We start from the raw sequence: 20461 nt of genomic DNA on the forward strand, positions 1-20461 counted from the left end.
TGGCAGATGCAGAGGTGGTTGCATCAGCTGTCTGGAACATTTAGCATAAGCCTTTCCAACCACCAGTGACACTCCTCACAAATCAAAACAGACCCATATGAGGCTTCAATGTGTGAACTTTTTTTTAGAGCTTATAACCGTGGTGTGGGTTTGGTTGTGATTTTTCTTCTCTTTTTTTTTTTTTTTTTTTTTTTTTTTTTTTTTTTTTTTTTTTTTTTTGCTATTGAACTGTCTTGCCTCTTTGGCAGTATCAGGAAAGAATTCCCTTCCCTTTATCTGCACACTTGATAGGCTCTTCTTTTTATTGTGTTTGTGTTACTGTATTGTGAAATATATTTCAGACTCCTTGGCTGAAAAATAAATTTCATTTGACAGTCATGAGACATTTTACAAGGCAGCAATGAGGAGGCTTTGAAATGTGCTTTCATATATACAGAAATTGATAGAAATGTGATAAAGGTCTTTAGGTGATTTGAAATTAATCTGTTAAATCTGTTAAATGTGTAATGAACATCAGGCTAAAGATGTACAGACGATAGCCATTTAAAGATTAAGCTGTAGAGTAATCACTGCAGTACTGTTTACATATATATATTTAATGCATTATTTTAAAGAAAGGTGGAATGCCTGAAGGACAGCTTTTTGTATCACTTAGCTATATGATTTTATGTACATTCTCAAATGAAGAATATTCTCTCATTCTTTATTCAGAAACTTTTGCTGTCATGGTTTTGTGTGGTGATAGTAAGTTACAAACCAAGTACATAACATGGAATATATATAAAGCAGTATCACTTGGCTGTTTTGACCTGTAAATAATTGAAGAGAGAGATAAACTCTAATAGCTTATAGTAGTTAGTAAAGAATGATCCTAGAAATCCATGATCCTATGAGAAAGCATGATGGGCTATCTTTTGAAAATGTTTCCTGTACAGATAATTTAATATTGATTTGTATTACAGTCAATGACATCTTCAAACAGTCTTGCAGTCCTTGCTATGAAATTACACAGCCTGAAATTTCATTGCCCTGTTTCGGCAGAGAGAACACAGAACCATTTGACCTACACACATGAAATGAAATATGTGAGATCCAGTGAAGGTTTCCTGTTTTTAGAGATCTTGATTTTATAAAAGAAATAGAAAAAAAAAATAGGTGTCTCCTTGGTATAGATCCAGGAATCTGTAGGTTTTGATACTCAAATATACAGAATCCAGTAATATAAGCAATCTTCTCACTATGGATCCCCTCTGAATGTGTAGAAATATTAATTTAATTCATAGTTTTTAGCTGTTCTATTCTTTGGGCCCTAAATCAGCTCACTGTCCACTCCATGTCCACTCTTTCAATAATTCTGGAGAGATCTTCAGTTTTTATTAAACACAAATGATAATAGAGGTGGATCACCTTTGCTGAATGAAAGATGGGTAATAGTACATAATTACACTGGGGGAGGTAGGAAAATATCCTAAACCAGAAGTTCTGCTTCTCATCCTTATTTAAATAGTGATGGAAAATCTGCTGACTAATAATCTGCAAATCAATAACAGGAGGTGACAGGAATTTCGTGAGCATGGGTTTTTCTGTGCTCAGAAATACTCATTAGGTAAATTGCATACATTCCTAATCACTCTTTAGGTTAAAATGTTGATATGGTCAACTATTTTTAATTTGATATTACTATGTTACAGATTTTAGAAAACAGACTTTGTATTTGGCTGTTATGATCTTCACAATCTTATTCATGAAGTATTCAAGCTGGTTCAGTGATATGTTCTGTGAGGAAATACAACATTTGCTGTGATTCAGCACCTCCCTCCCCCTAGTCTTAGGGAGCTCAGCATCAAAAGAGATTAGTGAAACCATGGACTTAAATTAAAAGAACAAAATTAACATTGGAAGAAGACTTTTAAAATGAAATATCATTATAGCAATGAAAACAGTTTGGAATGGCTTTAAATTGAAGCTTGTAAACCCTTCATTTTTAGGACAGTTTTTCCTCTGGAATGATATGTTTGACATATCTGCTAAATTTTGTATCTTCTAATGAGTGTATGTTTTAGGAGAATTCCTCTATTGCAGCATTGTATGGCTTGTCAGAGAGCATCAAAAATATTTTCCAAGTTCGTTGGATGATTCTAATGGTTTAGGTGCTTTCTTTAATCATATTTCTGTAACATTGCTTTTCAAATTTCAACTCAGTTGTATTTAATTTCCCTGCTTGAAGGTTTACTTATAATTGAGCGATTCTGTATTTCAACATTTTGGAAAATTATTTTCATTAAGATTACATGTGTTCTACCAGTGCTTAAAGGCCTGTCTGCCCAGGAATAAAACCTGGCTGTGCCAGACAGGGTATTATAATATTTAACAAGACAGAGACATGTTTAGGCCACAATCTGTTTGCTTTGGTCAAACAAGAAATAAAAGTGAGTCTGTGTTTTGTTTTCTCATATCAAATGGAATTCAGGGTCACAATGCACACAACAGTTTACAGCTAAATTGTGATAACTACCTGTATTACTGGTATTCCTTTGGAGAGTAATGTGGCAGTATGAGTAATGAGTAATTCCACTAGTAAGCTTCTGTATCATAAAGGAAAGCTCTTTGTGTAAGAGAGAGTTCATAGAAGATGGCAACATTTCTTATAGATAGCATGGCTTATCTAAAATGTAAGCATTTAGTAGTAGTAGATAATACCTATGGGATACTTGAATTCTAGTTATTTTGTATGGTATTAGATAACAAAACCTAGAACCTATGAAGTCTTGTGAATCTTGCTAAATTATCTTCGAGTGGGCTTTGAACTTTATCATTTGGTACTTGCAAAACTGGTGCTTTGGCAGCTTTGAGAAGAACCAATATTTCTAGAAGTTGTGTGGATTTGTAGGCAGGACTATAGATTGATATAAACTGTACTGAGCCAGCAGATTCTGCCGTATCAAAACCTTGTTCTCAGGTTGTTGAGAGCAAACTTTAAAATGGGAACACTTAATTTTTATCCAAGCCTGTTGATGGCAGAGTAAGAAGTAAATCAGTTAACTGTATTAAACAGAGAAGACATGAAATTGTCTTATTAGCAGACACTGGATAAGCTGCAATTTAGTGTCAGTATATGAAATTATTGGAGCGATGTAGAACCTTCTGCTTCTAAAGCAGAAGAAGTAGGACCTGCTAATTGTTTGCTGCTAATGTGTACCTTGGCACTGCATTCTTCAGCAAGCACAGGTCTGTTGTCCTTTAAAAAGTTCCAGTAGGTTATGAGCTGATTTTCATCAGCATCAATGATTACTAATTCTAATCAGTTTAGTTAGACTTATTCTGTATGCACTAAGACTGCAAAATATGTACATAGTAAAAGACAGGTTTACAGTAAAGCAGACTATGTGTGTTTATAAGTTTGGACAGAAGTAATTTGCACATTTTATATTCTGGGGAATTGTATTCATTGTCCCTAGTTGGGATCTCTCTGGTTCTTGACTGAGCTTACAAATTTATTGAAATAAAAGAAAAAAAAGCATAGGTTATTTGCAGGCAAACTTTTTGTCTCCACACAGTTACCTGATCCCATTATCCTCCTCAGCATCTTGAATGTGTTCTCTCCCATTCCAGACAGGCTTATTGTGCAACTATCCAAAGAATTTCTTCCAAAAATGTACTATACTGTACAAGGGAAAGAATTGTAAAAATCTACCCATTTTTAGAAAGACTTGAGCATTTTGGTGGTAAGGTAATCCCTCTGATTCTATAGAATTATTTCAGAGGATGGAAAACAGAGAGAAATTAAGGGTATTACCTAGAAAGACCCTTTTCTCTTCTTCCAAACATCCCAGTCCAAAGCTGAGAACATCTGTTTACATCCATACATCAGACCAATAACTTTTCGTCGCTGGTCACAATGATTGTTCTACGTGATTGTTCCAGCCAGCTTGTTTTGTATGGAGCATCTCTATCCTTGTCCCAGTTATAGCTACTTTGAACTTCTGAAGTTTGGTTCAGGTAGCCATATTTCTGATGAACTAGAAATACGCCCCTCAGAAAGTATTTCTACAAACATTTGCTGGAATAATGCTTGTTTATGCAAAAACCTCTTTAGAAATGGGTTGAGCAAAGTTCATACAAAGCTCTGCAAGTGTTCATATCATGTATTTTAGTGTACATTAAGTAACTGATAAAGGAGCAAGAACTGTAGAAGCACTTCACAACACCATCATCTCAAAGACTGGCTTCATTGAAGTCAGCATGAGTTTTACTTTCCATTTCAGATAAGCAACATTTACTAGAGCCTTGATTTATGGTTGGGTTATGCTGATCGTGCTTAATTTGGAGGTTATTTGCAATGCCATGATGGTCATAAACTTCAGAGGAGCAAAAGTTAGGGAGAGCAACATAAAGATTGTGTGATCAGGACTAGAATCAGAGAAAAGCAGCAATGGGATCCATAAGGTGTGTTAATTTTGTATTTTCCTCCTAGGGAATCTTTTAGAAAGAGTTTTTTAAAAGCCATAACTCTCCTCCCTGAATCCAACCTCCTTATATAGAAGGATGGTATAAATAAGCATCATGCTACAGACTGAATTTTGCAAATGACAAAGTAAAAAATATTTTCTCCACTGAATGGTGGAAATTACAGGTTCTTATTAGCTTTGTAGTTTCTAGAAGTTTGAGACTATACTTATCCCTAGAGTACCCCACGCTTGGGGCTTAATTTGATACTGTGTGATTTGCCTCATTTAACAAATGTCAACAAAATCTTGGTCCCTCTTTGTGATTCTGTAGTAGCTTTACTGCAGACTTATGAGCAGATCCTGAGTCTGATGGTCTTATGGGACTGACTAACAGAAAAGTGAGAAAGCTATATATGACTTGAAATAGTCTTGAGACATTTATTCAGTGCTGTTTTCCTTTTGTATTTGATTGTTAACCCCCTTCAGGCACCAGGTTTGTGAATGTGAAGTTTATATCCAGTACGTAGGCAACAGCTGTAAGAAAGCAGAATTGCACAATGTCTGATTTGTGTTAGTATATTTTCTAGCTTTACACTCAGCACAGGATCTCAAGGCAGTCATGAAAGGTGTGCAATAAGTTTGTACAGGGAGAAGCTAATTTTCTTTGAATAAAACAGTTCTTAAAAATATGTGGTTTTTTCAAAACTCAGCTGGTACTCTTCCTAATGATAGTAGGGTTTTTTTTCTCATTACTTTTAAACCAGAATTGAGCATGCTATATACTTCTAAATATTTTGCTTCTAGTTAGAGCACAAGTTTCTAGGTCTCAGTCTCAAGGATGAAATTTCCTTAGTAAATTTCTGAGCTTCCACTCAGTGCTGAAAGAACAAAGAAAAGGTAGGCAAAATGATTCATGTTTGCCAATGAAGAATAATGCAATGTAGTAAACCACTGTTTTCTAACTCTATTTTTGTATAAAACAATACCTGTAATAAATTTATCTTTTTTTTAGTACACACATCAAAAAAACACCTTGGACAAAATTTTTCATTCACTTTGAAGTCCAAGTAACAAAGTTTGATTTATCAATGTTGATAGTAGATGCATCACTTAGAAAGGTAATTGGTGCTATTAACACACTGCTCCGAATGAAAGAAATGTGATTGTGGTAGTAGTAAAGAAGTTTGAACAAAGGTGTAGTAATAAGTGGGAAAATATATCTTGATACAGTTGTGTATTTCAGTTTCAGTCTTCCATAATCAAGAGCAATTAACCATGGTTTTAAAAAGGAAATTGTTTTTCATTAAATCATGCATTTGGTTTGGAAATAGTCCCTTGAAGATGTATGTTCAGATTTAGCTAAAATTATATACTTGTTTTTGTTCAATTGTATACACTTCTTGTGGCCTGTGCAAAGTAGTATTCACAACTATTTTTACTGGAAAAACTCCTACTTTGCTAAGAAAGTGAAAAATGTTGAAAAAGCGTGTTCATAAAAAACTATTCTTATTTGAGTTTAATTCATTTCAGTCAAAACAGACACAAAACAGATTCAGGTCATATTTGCTGTGGTTAAATAGATGATAATTATTATCTGACTTCATGCAACTTCTTAGTCTTCCTCAGCTGAAAATACCAAGATCTGCGTTTAAATATTATTTCAGTAAGTTCTAAGCTGAATTACGTTATCTCAGAATTGAGAAAGGTAAAGAGCTTGGACGTGGGTGGGTATAACCAGATATAGGGCTGACTAGTTCCATGGTGGTTTTTGAAGCACTGTGTTCTTGTTCATGGTCTGAGATTGTAAAAGCACATTTAGTCACAGATGCTCCAATTTGATGAAAACATTTCAAAATACATTGAAGCTAAATTTCTGAAATCTCAGCATGCATGTAAAGGCCTGTGAGAAATGCTTCAGAATTGTTCCAGGTAGATAAACAGCTTATGGATACAAAATGTTTGGTGGGACTCCTGTGCATTGAGATGGAAGTATTGAGGTTTTCTAGAGAGATGGAGTGAACAGGCTTCACTTTGTGGATTTTACAACAGGTTAAGAAATGAATTCCTGTGCTTGTCTCTTGGCAACACACACTGACACAATTTCCACAGCAGTTTCTAGGCTGTGGTAGTATCTGTGACCTCTTCTATCCCTCAGGCCATAGCTACATAATCACTTTAATTTTACATAACTATGCACAGCAGCCAAAAAGGGCAATCTTATCTTCCCCCTTTGCTCCCAGCAACCCATTCCTCTCCCTTCCCTTGTGCTGGCCCTAGCATTTGTATGATTGGTCAATGAGCTGAACCAAGAAACCAGTCTGGCTGAAAACTAAGCCCAAATCCCCAGCTGCAGTTCCTTTTTACAGTGGAGCGACTAATGAGATACTTAAGTTTGCGATTCATATGGTTATGGGTGAAGTTGTCTCCAACAAGCCCCTTTGGATCTCACTTTTGCCTTACATAGTGGTGCTGTGTAGCTCTTCTGGATAAAAGGTTTTCTGGGGCCTTGGCCAACAGGGCTGCTGATTAGACATAAATGCAGATAACTGTTAACATAATTTTTCAATTACTTTATCTTCTTTTTTGTTGTTTTAAATTGTGTTAGATGTTGGTGTGCTAAGTGTTAAAAAACCTTTCGAGTCTGTCTTTCATTCTTAGGACCAATGATTGTGGAGGTAAGTGTGAAATAATTTGCTGAGAAGGCTTAAGTTAGTTATAGGCCTGGGAGGAAAGAAAGAATCAATGTAAATGAAACTTCCAGAGGCCTTGTAGCATAGTGTTACATCTAACTTTCCATTTTCAGCACAGTGCAACATTGATATTTTATTTCATTCTGGGGAAAGAGGGGAGAAGGCTGGCACTTCAAATTAGCAGCAGCTGCAGAATTAAGACAAGGGTGTTAGTGACTCATTTGGAAAAGTACTAGCTAAAACATTCTGTCTCCTAGAGAAAACATTAAAGAAGGGTTTATGATACAAACTTTGAATTTTGTGAATAGTGTCGGTGACCCTCTGGTTTCCTCCGGGTAGCTTTCCTGATTTGTGGCCATTTGCTTTTGACTATTGCACTTGAAAGTGATACACAGGGACATTTTGGGGGGTGAAACATGGCTCCTGTCAGGGTCAAAGACTCCAGAATGCCTCTTACTTCTTTTGACCCAGGCAGTTGTCCAAAAGCTCAGATTATTATTGTTCCAGGTAGCTGGAAAAAAGGGCCATACGTAGTGGTTTCTTTGATGCGTTTGAATAAATGACCGAGTAGTCAAACTCCAGTTTCCCTGAACACGGGAACTTGGATCATAGAAGGAGTTTCTTTGTTCTCAGTCCCAAATTTCTTTCCCCAGTTCACTATTCTCACTGCTCAGACCTTTTTCTGGACTGTATTCACAGTGTTTATATTTAGGTTGTTCTCTACTCTTTCCACATCTGTATTTGGGTGAGGTTTTTTTCCTTTCTCTGATGAATATGGGTATTTCCCTGTTTTATGCCCAGGTCCTACAAATGGCTTTTTTTAGAAGAGCAAGCTATTTTAAGAAGAGACAGCTAAGGGGAGATCTAATTGCTTTCTAAATGTATCAAATAAAAAGGCATTGAAAAAAAGTGGAGGCAAATGCTTCTTGGAGATGCATGGGGATTGGATCACAGGATAATTCAGGTTGGAAGGGACTTCAGGAGTTCTCTAAATTAGCCTTCTGCTTGAATCAGGTTTGTCTAGAAAATCAGACCAGGTTGCTTAGAGCATTATTCGGTCTGTTCTAGAAAGTCTCCAAGGATGGAGATGCACAGCCTCAGCACAAACTGCTTCATTGCTAGCTATTCTTGTGATTTTTTTCCTTATTCCAGTCTGAACCTCTCTTTTTTTAGCTTGGGCGTATTGGCTTATCCTCACACCATGGACCACTGTAAGAACCTGGCCCCTTCTTCTTGATAACCTCCTCATAAATTTCCATTCTATAAATGGAAAACTGCTATTAACTCCCACCAAAGCCTCCGTTTTTCCAGCCTGAACAAACCCAGCTCCTTCAGCTTTTCACAGAATATGTGATCCAGCCCCCAGCATCTTGACAGTGCTGCACTGAACTCATTCTGGCTTATCAGTGCCATTTACTGGGGGCTCAAAACTGCATGTGGGATTCTGAATGGAGCCTTTCAAATGGGGGATGGTCACCTCCCTTTCTGAACGCAGCCCAGCAGGAACACCAGAGCACGCTGCTGGCTTATGCTTGGCTGGCTGTCTGCCAAAGCCCCCAGGTCTGTTCCAGCAGAGATGCTCCTCAGCCAGTTCTCAGCTGACATCATTTCAAGGGACTCTTCCTTTACAGGTGCAGAACTTTGCATTTCTCTGAGCTTAAAATGTTAAACACACCAGTCCTAATATAGCCACTTAGAGTGCTCCACTTGGTCCAGGCATGACATTCACTGTCCTCCCCTTGTCTACAGAGCTGGCAGTTTTATCATAAAGGGGAATAGGCAATAGGGTGCAGCACAGCAGACAAAATTAGGACATAAGCAAATTGTAATTAGATGTGAAGAATTTTTTTTTTTTTTTTTTTTTTTTTACCATAAGTGTGACCTGAAGGTACTGAAAGAGGTTCTGGAATCTCTCGGAGATGGTAGAAAACTGAACTGGATAAGGCCCTGAGCAACCTGCTCTTGGATGGAAGTTGGACTATGACCTCTAGTTTTCCTTCCCAAACTAGTGTGTGATTCTGTAAGGCTGGCCCTGGTGGCCATCCACCAGCATAAGAGGCTCTAAAGAAACTGTTACTGTTCCTTCCATGTTCCATCCTTGTAAGCTGTGCTATGGAACTTGGAAAGGAAAGGTATAGAAGGAAATCCCTTTTTCTGTTTAAGAGAACATGCATTATACAAATATGCAAATGACATTTCAATAATCATAAATCATGCAAATTCCCTTATCCCATTTTAGCAAATATCTTGTTTAAGCTGCTTAAAATTTGAGGTTTTAGGTTTGTCTATTTATTTTTCTCCTGGCAGAGCATTATAGTGCTACAAAATTATGCTGTAAATTGTGACAGACTTGTATACATTCTTAGACCAAACCACTTTTTTGGGTAATATTTCATGTTCCTGCATCAAATCTGAATGCGTTGATAAGTTTTTGTCTGGAATATGGATTAAAAATACATAAAGCAATAATTAACCCCCAAATCTTGTTTCTTTCCAAGCAGACATTATTCAGAGGTGCAGCAGAACACTGAGGAAGGCAGTATTCTTTCTAGTAGAAAAAAATTGGATGAATTGACATGTTCATATTGCTTTTCACTAACAGTTCTGCTATATTTCACATGACTTCTCTTCCAAATTACAGTAAGTTCATCAGCTGCAGGAGCTATGGATACATGAAAGGCTTCCAAAGCCACCCACCCAACTTCTTTAGCTCGCTCTGCTTTTATTAGCACTTCTTTCCAGTGTCTTTTATATACTCTCCCCCAGATTTTCTAAGGATTTTCAATGGCAGGTATAATAATAGGAACTCACATGTTCCCAAATCCTGGAGTTAATCTTAAAGATGCTGCTTTTACTAGATCTTAAAAAAAATAAAATCACAGCTATGGTTGTCAACCAGATTGGTGATGAGAAAAACATGTAAAACCCACCAAATGTCAGTTCATTTTTACACTGCTAACTAGACTGATCATAGTTGTCCATTAATTCTGAAAATAAGGTTTCTTTTTAGGTGCCAGAATATAAATTTAGGGACCCAACACTGGATTAAGTTGGCCCTAAGATGACTTCCGTTTCCAGAAAGTCAAAGATAGCAGCATTATCACTGCAACTGATTATAACAGAAAAGAAGTTACCAGTTGAACACTTCTTTGCTTTTTTTCTTTGTCCTGGAGTGTTTACCTTGATGGTGACTGGGCTATCCAAATATATAAGAAAGTGCAGATTTTTCCAAAAATATACAATTGGGGAAAAAATGAAGATACAGTGGGTATTGGGGTTGTCTTTGCTCTTAGGAATTTTAAATCCTATTCTTGGAATTTTATTTAGTTGAGGGCCTGGGACTAGGGAGGAGTGTTACCAAACATCTAACACTCACATGCTGAGTAGCTATCCTACTTTCTGGGAGAAATAGCAAAATGCCGTATTAGGAATGAAAGAGAATGACAAAAGTTTACTTTGCTGTGTTACCCCCTGAAGAGGCAGAAAAGCAACTATGCATATTTTATATTTGTTGCCCCTTTCCTTCTTTTAAAATTGAAAGTGAAATTCTATGTCAGATGAATAATTGAATAATGACCAAATGAATAATAGATACCTTTCTTATTCATATGAAATATAATGGGTCATTTTCCATGCTTACTTACACCCTGGTCAGCTCTGTCAAGGTTAGTATAAATGGCTGCTCTTTTATTGATATTCATATGAAGTCTAGAAATGTGTGTATGCTGAGCAACAGAACTCTTGGCGTTTCTGTGACAAACCTTTTAAGAGTAGGAGTTTACCTGAGTGTTGTTCCAAAATGTATTCTGCCCTTCTCATTGATGGAAACTGTGCTACTGTTGTCATCCAGGGAGGATGCTGCACATCCCAGTGCTCTGGTGGTGGCTGTATACACACATTTTTAAAATGTGTTGGATATATAGTCTAGTTTAGATTTAGCTGCCAGTTGTTTAAAAATATTCATAGTTGGTTCAATTTCCTTGATTGGCTAGTTATTGTTATTCTTTGATCTTTGGAAGTGTGATGCCTCCTCTGCAGGATAGCCTGTGCTTCAAGTGATTTAGACATCAGGCAACTAGTGAAGTATGTATGTGCATTTATTATTTAAAAAATACTCTGGGTTGCTGTCTGTGTAATGAAGGCATTAATGTGTAAAATGGGCACTAGTTTGTGATTTTTTTTCATAAATTAGGACGTCAGTCCTTCTCTTTACACTGATACTGGGCTCCATGTGTTCTTTAGTTGAAATGTCCCTAAAACCTAGTCTTTGCAGAAAAAATCATGCACCAGAATCTTCCTTTTATGTCAGGAAATAATAAGCATAATCTTAAGTTGAATATTTATTTTATTACAGCCTCCCATTTTTCAGTTTAAATGATCTGGAAAATCTCCAGACCGTACCAGACAGCCTGTAGTTTTAAAGCAGAGTTCAGGAGCCTCTGGATGCCTTGAAGACAGAGGAAAGAAGGTTCATCAGTATCAACGGTTGTGTACAAATTTGAACAACTCTGTTTTGCCTAATTACTGGAGGATGTCGGGAGACTGAGCTGGGATTTCTGGGAGTGGAAAGCTGAGAGCCATGTCTGGAAATGACAAATGTTTCACAGTTTTAGTGAGAATCTTTTGGTAATTGATAGGTATAGGAATAGCATCTGGAAAAGAGGAAAGAAACTCAAGTCTCGGAATGCCACTGCAGCAGAGAAGTGGTCTGAGTTCTGTAGTTTTGTTTAATGTTGGCCTCACAGAAGTGACAGCCGCTTTTAGAACTACCCACTGTTAGTCCTTGCTGCCACATTGATGCCCAGAGCACCTGATCTCCAAAGTGGTGGGTTTGCACAGAAGGGAGGTGGATCCACGGGACTGTTCCAGTTTGATTTCTCTGCCCCCAGCACTGAGCTTGTCTCTGGAAGTGGCTTAAATAGGCCCTGAAAGGCTGGCTGCAGAGCTGTCTCTTGAGCCTTGTGTTGTCATTTGAGATAGGAAAAGAGGAAAAGGTAACTGAAAAGTATGAAGCCAGATGGAGGGAAAATGTAAGGAAAACTAATTTTGAAAGAGGAAAAATGCTGTAGGGAACAGATAAGGAAAAAGAATAAGTGAAAAGAGCAGAGAAGGACAGAAGCCAAATTCAGTGGAAAGACTGTGGCATGTATGCCAGAGCGTGGCACAAGAAGACACCTCCAGCTGCCAGGCCATCCATGGGGAGCTGCATCTCAATAAAAGGAGATTGAAAGCAGTATTCTGCAAGAACTCAGTTTGGGGACTGCTGAAGTTCAGCAAGAATAAAAGGTTATTTTTACAAAAACAATGGATGATTTTGGGGAACAGACAGACAAGACCTCTGGGTAAGGCCTTGTTTTATACAGATTATGAGAGGACAAAAGGTGCTCCTGGGGCAAATGTGTCAATTATCTTTGCCTCTTTTCCACTGCAATCCTGTTACGATACTGGATATAAAGTTACAGAGGAAAACTCAGAACTCAAGAGTTTGGCATTTCTTTTTACTTCTTGTAGCTTATACATTTGTTTTCTTATTACACTGAAACGAGAGTAAATGCAAGAACTTCCTGCACACTCTCTAAGTGATGTGGTGTGTTACAATTCTTTTTGACATTTTATATCTTTTTGATATGTTTATATATTCATAAATTGAATTTTATATGTTCATATATTTTTTTTCTCTTATATTGATAGGCCTGGCATGAATCTGAATCCAAGAAAGTATACAGTATAGCAAAGAATAAATGGAGTTAGTATCCACTTAGCAGACAGAGTATTACTGCTCCTAGCCGAAGTGGCTAAACAGAAAAGAATCCCATCTCAATATAAAAGATCAGAAGAGTGTGCATGGGGAGTAGAGCTCAGTTGAAATTATGCAGTATATCAATCAGAATGAAACTTGGAATTTATAGTAACATATTCTTTTGTCTTCAGACTTCATGCATCGAGAGACATGCTTTCTTACATTAAAGTTTTCCTTGCTTGTTTGTGCTCTTTGTACTATGGCAGAACCCTTACGTGTCCAAACACCCTGCTCTGGTCTTGTGTCAGTCGGGTCAAGGCTAAGTCCATCACTGCAGCCTGAGGAGATCCCGTGTTTGGGCTAGAAATAAGATTCTAGCTTGCTTTGGTGGGCTTTCTGTTTAAATTAAGATCACTTGGAGGAAAAAGTAGGACCAAGAGCAGGTTAGAAGTGCTCAAGTCATCACTGCAGAATAGCATTTGCAGTTTCTATAACTGAAATAGAATGATCTGTATATTTTAATTCATTTTATGTGAAGTGGTCAGAATGAATGCGTGTTATGGCCTTTGGTGGAGATCATGCTACTCCAAAGGAGTGGCACACAGAGTTTGTATTTTTCTGTCAGTCTACCCTTGTAGAGCAACACAGCCCTTTTGTGGGTTTTATGGAGGAGTTGCAAATAATGCAGAGTGATTTTGCACTTTGAGTATGTGGTCCTGAAGCTATAACTGCATCCAAACAAGAAAAGATCTTTTTTATTTTGTTCAGGTTTAACATCTCTGTTCTGTAGGTTTTGGTTTTCTTTGTTTTGGACGTTAGCTGGTTTTTTTTGTTGTTGTTTTTTTTTTTTTTTTTTTTTTTTTAATCACAGGTTAAATTGGTGATATTAGCACTCAAAAATGATACAATCTCAGAGTTTTGCAGCGTATAGTTCCATCCTGCATCTCTTTTGTGTGCAGTCATCCCCTGAGAATGGTATTTGGCATCTAGTTCCTTGATTCTGACTGCAGGGATCCTTGAGAGGTAACTGCTGTGCCAGCACTGGGCACAGTATTAGCACAGCAAGCACTGGTGGAAGGCCAGGTATAAGGATTTGTTAGGTATTCTGGAAAATTTATTCCCAAATAGTTTCAAGTGGATGGAGCTTTCTTGAAAAAAAGAGTGCCATTGTCCAAAACAGCTTAATCCACTTTCAAAGCCAGCTAAACAAGAAAAGGAATTCTTCTTCTGCAAGGTGATTGCCTTGTTACTTGTAGATGTAGTTATATTTAAATCTGTTAATGGATGCACAAGGCTTCTGTTTCTGCTTCTTTCCAGGATGAAGCCTTAAAGGTTTGATGATACTGAAGTAAACACGCTGGAGTGATAGAGAGTAAAAGCTGTCAACAGTGCAGAATATTGATGCTATCAAGATTTAGAGCTTGTCTGCACTTAAAAATATAATGGAATGTATAAGGAAATGCTTTTCTGGAATTATTGAGCATATTAAATTCCCATATAGATGTTCATGTATCTACACATCCCTATCCAGGGTTATTTCAGAGTAGTTCTGGTAATTTTCCAAATGTAGACAAGACTTAATTAAGCTGACTCAGTGTGCTAAACTCATGTCACCTAAAACTCTATTAACTATATTGTCCTCTAATTAATGATTTTAATAGTTTTAATTATATGACTAAATCCAGTAATAGCAGAAGTAAATAAATGCACAATTAATATTTATTCACTTCACTAAGTGAGCATTTTGCCTGCCTGCAGTATTCGGAGCTGGGCTGCAGAGCACTTGGCAGAACACAGATGAGATTTCTCTGCATTCTTTTTGATGTCTCTTTTCTTGAGAATTATAAGTACTGAAATTACACAGGTATCTTGGATTTAATTTTAAATTGAAAGGTTCCTAGGATGTGCAGTAGTGCAAAACACAAGTAATTATGTGAGTGTATCATAACTATATTAACACATATAATTAAATACCAGGAGTTTTAAAAGTAAAATTTAAGTTATACAGAGGAATGAATATGAAGTTGCTTAGCTTTACAAAAACCACATTTACTATGATGCATATATAGATATATATTTAATTTAATTACAGTAAGTGTTGGATGAGAGACCAACTCTGCTCAGTTGTAGCTCTCCAATTAAAATTGGAGGGGAATGGAGCTAAATAAATAATGCCGAGTAGAATTTGATGCTAAATACAGAGAAAACTCAGTTGCAGTGTGCAGCATGTTCTACTTTTGTGACTCTTAGAGACTTCAAAGAGAATTGTACATTTGCATCCGAGGGCAGAAATTGGCCTGTGCTTGGAAGCATGAAATCTCTCAAGGTAATGCTTCATAACTATGGAATGTATCCCATGACTGATATGTAGCTAAGAACTGAGATTCAAGTTACACATTAGGAATACTTGAAATTAAATATTTTTCTAGTTAAAGAGGGCATTATGCTGGGTAAACAATCTATGCATTGGAGCATAAATATATGAAGCATTTAAATATGCGTGTTTGTATTTCCTGATCTTTATTGCATTTTAGTAATAATTCTTTAAGAAAAAAAGATTTTTTTTTCCTTGAGTTACTTTATTAGAGTTTTATGTTTCACTCTTGAGGTATCTATTTTTAATTTCTTTTTACAATCTTCTTTTTCTTTCATTCCAACTAAGTTTGAAATTTCAGATTTTAGGCAATTAATTTCCAAACATACCAACTTGTTTCAGCAAGGAAGGAACAAGTATCCCTAAAATCTTATTAGCATCTGCACAGAAGCATTCAACAAGGCAGTGTCTTTTATGAAAAAAAAAAAGTTATTGAGAACAAAAAATAAATTGGTGAACTTTGTTGCATTTAATATGTACAATAATTTCCTGGCTTTTCATTCTTAGAGTGACCCAGACCCTTGCAGGTACAAGGGAGCTATTTTGTCCTCAAATGGGCACTCTTTTTGTAGTGTCAACTCTGTTCACTCTTCCTGAATCCATTCCCAGTAGAAGCTGAAGCCCCATACTGGGCAGGTTTAATGAGGGATGTTGGACCCCTTCTATCTCTATCTTGTTTTCTTCCCATGATACTCCTGCCTTCCTAGAGTGTCGTTGTGCCAGGGAAGGTGATGATCATGATTTTGGCCAAACAGGTCTCATAGTTGGGGAGACCCTTCTCTGTTGCCTTTGAGGGATGTAAGAAGTTGCCAAGGATCCAGCCAAACCTTCAGAAAGCAATAGAAGAGGATGTTTATTTGAAATGAAATAGATCATAAAGGAAAAGCAGATTTTCTTCTATTTGTTCTTTTGTTTGATGTTCTGTTCCTGTGAGCCCAGGTGGTCAGGAGGGTTGTCTCTGGCGTGGCACACTGGAAGGTACTTGGCAATTGGTGCAGTTTATTGTTCATTCCTCTTTGTCCCCTTGGAGCAGGCTGGCAGCCCTGCACACAGGACAGGCATCCACTGCAGGGCATGTGAGGGCTCAGGGGGCTTTCATGCCTCAGGGAAACCCAGGCCACAAAGTGCCCTTAGGAAAAAGCAAAAGGGATAGTAGAAGTGTTTTGTGTGATAATCTTTGGGTTTAAGGCAGACTACTACTTTTTTTAAAACTTTGTTGCATTCTGTGAGTTCAATATCCTGTGACTAATGGGTACTATTAGGGAAATCTCCAGTGTTCAGAGATAATGTCAGGCTCATTGCAGGCCTGATAAAGAGCAATGCAATGCATTAATCTCATTGTCAGGAGACCTATATATACATCTCAGCTGCAACAGAGATGGGGGTTTTTGCTAATACTGTATTTCTGTCAGTTTTAACAACCTTCATCACAATTTGTAAAATGCTTAATCATGAAAACAACATTTGGAACTTATTGATGTAGTTAAGAATATTCACATGATTAAAAATCTGAAGTTCTATCTGACCTTTGCACATCAAGTCTGAAGTATTTTGCCTGTCTTTACCAAAGCTCTGAATTGCTTAAACTCTGACAAGCACATAGATTAAAATGTTGATGTGCTGTACTAAGTTTTTAGGAAGATATGGTTGGGGTTGGGTAAATACTATACTGATTTTTCTGTTATGTTGCAAAATAAAAGCCATTTACAAAAAAGCACATATTGCAGTACTCATCCCCAAAAAGGAGTTTCACATGAAGACTGCATTTATATGAAATCTAATGGCCATTTCTTAGTAAAATTTCACTGTCCTGCTGAAAAGAAAATGCAGCAGCATTTATATAATAGGAACTTGGAACACTCTAAATTGTGTTCTTTCAGCAATAAATGAACTTCTTAAATTGAACTGAGGTTTAGGAATGCAGTGTTCTTTGTTTCATAATTGTCTGCCTACATACACTGACTCTGCACTTCGAACAGCTCGCCACTGAAGAAGCAGGTCCTGTATTTTTGGTCTCAAATGTATATATTTGTAGTTGAAGATGTCTTTACATTAACAAAAATAACTTCATAATGATTATACATTAGAGGTAATGGTGCCAGTTGTACATTATTATGTGCATATATGCTTGTTAGAACATGAATGATATTTCCAGAGTAACCATACATTTTGTGGAACTTTTAAGTATTTTTGGCTTCATTAAAGTCTTCAACATCACATTTGTTGAATATGCATTTTTTTCCTTACTAATCTGGTATTGCTATTTGTTAGGCAGTGATGAATATGTTCTCCAAACTAAAAAAAGACAATAGATCAGTTCTCCATCCAGGAAAACAACATGATGTAAACAGAATATTAGACAAAGGCTTTAGAGGACAACCTATCAATCTGTAAAAGAAAAAGGTCAGCCCGATATGATGCCTCTAACTGTGCTTCAGAAGAGGTAAATATAAAACCATAAAGAAAAGCAACTGTCATTAAAAGCTAAGCCTAAAAAGCACAAGCTTCATTATCATGCTGATCTGGATGAACCTTAAACAATGTTTACAGTAAGGTTTGGAGAGTTGCCTAGCACTGGTGTATACACAATTAAACAACATAGCTGAACTTTTCTTTCATGTCAGCGTACTGCTAAAAAGACCTCCATTGTACTCATATGATAGTCATTCTTGGAACTTACAACATAAACAGGAGGAGAGAACATTGGCGTGTAATTCTATCCCATGGTGGCTGAGTGCATCGAGGGGCATGACTGTGTTTTCACCTGTACAGCTTAAGGAGTAAATTATATATACAAAATAATGGTGAGGGTATAGCAAAACCTGAAGTCAGTTTGGACATGGGAATGTGTACCTGAATTTGGGAGTTGCAAGTATGGACTAATAGTTATTTAACATATTGCAAAATTAATTCTGATCGGTTTGGGCACTCTTATTTCTGTGACTAATAAGCATCCATATACAGGTCCTTGCTTTAGTACAGTAACCCATGAAAGGCAAACACAATTTACTAAAGGAATAAAGGAGAGCTGCAGCAACAAGCCAGTTGATAGACTTTGAAAGTGGATAATCTGAATTGTAACTGCAGTTCAGCATGTCATTAGTCCCAGAAATACTTGTGTTTCACATTAGAATACTAGGAGTTTCCAGAATCACCAGTATTATTTTATATCTATTCTAGTTATTTTTAATTTTAAAATAAATTATTTTGGATACTTTTGCATGCATATACATAATAATAGTTCTTGTAGTGCTTGCAACTAATGTTATTTCTTGAGTTTTTCATTAACTGGCCACCCTCAGTTCCTGTTATGCTGTTTATTTTTATGTAGAGACTATACCTGAATGAACATTTTTAATTAAAAACTTAATGGATGTATGTAAAAATGGAAGGTAATGTAGGATATGAATTTAAATGTACAGTATATGACTTAATTGTACAACAATTAATGACATTGTGTGCAGTTGATGACATTACAGAGAAATGGACATTAATTGCTGGTATATGAAAAATGTTCCAAACTTAGATCCATGTCCAGAAGAGAACAGTTCAAAGCTTACAAAGAAATTATAAACATAAATCACAGAATCACGGAATGGGTCAGTTTGGAAGGGAGCAGAGTAGGTCATTTGGTCCAACCTCCCTGTTTTAGTGGGGCCATCTCAGACTACATGGCACAGGATTGTATCCAGACAGTTCTGCAATATTTCCAGTGAGGGAGACTCCACAGCCTCTCTGGGCAACCTGTTCCAGTGCTCAGTCACAGTAAAGTTCCTCCTCAGGTGGGACTTGTTGTGCATCAGTTTCTACCCTTTGCCTCTTGTCTGGTTGATTGGTACCACTGAGCAGAGCGTGAGCCATCCTCTTGATGAGGTCCCCTCTCAGTTGTCTCTTCTGGAAGCTGAACAGGCCCAGCTCCCTCAGCCATTCCTCTTAAGAGAGATGCTCCAGTCCTTTAATTATCTTCATAGTCCTCTGCTGGACCTGCTCCAGGAGCTCCATGTCTCTCTTTTCCTGATAAGGCCAGAACTGGACACAGCACTCCAGATGTGCCTCACAGGGCTGAGCAGAGGGGCAGGGTCAGCTCCTCTGACCTGCTGGCAATGCTCTTCCTAAAGCACCCCAGGATCCCATTGCCTCTCTTGGCCACAAGGGCACTGCTGCCTCAGGGACAGCAGGCTGTCCACCAGGATCCCCAGGTCCTTCTCCATGGAGCTGCTTCCCAGCAGGTCAGCTCCCAGCCTGTGCTGGTGTGTGAGGTTATTTCTCCCCAGGTGCAGGGGCCTGCATTTGTTTCAAATAGGTAATGTTTTCTTTCAAAAATCCTTTTTCTTAATCAAGACCTCTTGACCTTTGCTTTCTGTTGGAATAGTACTAATCTTGTGCTATTTCAGATAATCACAACACTCACTCATCAGAGATGAAAACAGGTTTTTGTGTTATTTGCAGACTTGAAATTAAGCTGTTTAACCTATACATTCTTTTCACTTTCACTGAGCTGCTTTTACTGCTCATTGACCAAAAGTTATTCACACTGCTGTCTGAAATTGCAATTTATTACAGTTGTGATAGAATAATTATATTCTACTCTATACTAGAGCTGGTAATAAGAGGAAAAGTAATCATTTTATGTTGTCAAGGCCCTCAACCCATCAGTGGTGAATAACTTTGTTTTCAAAAAAAGGCCTCTCATTTATCTGGACAGATACTCAGCTGGAGAACAGTGACATGCCAGTATTATTGCTTTAAAAAATCAGAATTTAGGAGTAGTCCATGGACTCTTCTGGGAGAAGTAGATAAAAAATTTCATTAGCAATCCTGTGGCATGTTTGCTAACAGCATTAGAGAGTGCTCTTCCAAGCAGCCCAATCAAGAAGTGAATGTTGGGGGACTTTATTACCTTTGAAGTATATTTTCTCAAATTACTGTCCTTTGAATTAGGCCTTTCTGTCAGATGCAATTCATGTTACGTTGCCAGCTCTTGCCAATACCTTTCCTTCATATTTTTAATACAAAAAAGTTCCTTCAGTATCTAATGAGTTCCTTCTTTTTAAATTAGGTGGCTTTTTGTATATTCTGGGAAGCCAAAGGAAGGTCCTGGCTTGCAAAGTCAAATGAATGTCTGGTGGTCTAAGTGCAAAAACTGATGGATAGCCACTGGGTAGACTGAGAGAGGAATCCACCATTTGCTGGTACACAGCTTTGTCCC

At 37.3% G+C, this 20461-nt stretch overlaps 1 protein-coding gene across 2 annotated transcripts in view; it reads left to right on the top strand.

Annotated features, from left to right (window-relative positions):
• The window catches only part of RBMS1 (RNA binding motif single stranded interacting protein 1), a 143051-nt gene that overhangs the window by 1047 nt on the left and 121543 nt on the right, over positions 1-20461 (top strand). The gene's annotated exons all lie outside the window — the stretch shown is intronic.

This window comes from Zosterops lateralis, assembly GCF_965231275.1.
Source record: "Zosterops lateralis genome assembly, chromosome: 7".
In the NCBI taxonomy this organism is placed as follows: domain Eukaryota; kingdom Metazoa; phylum Chordata; class Aves; order Passeriformes; family Zosteropidae; genus Zosterops; species Zosterops lateralis.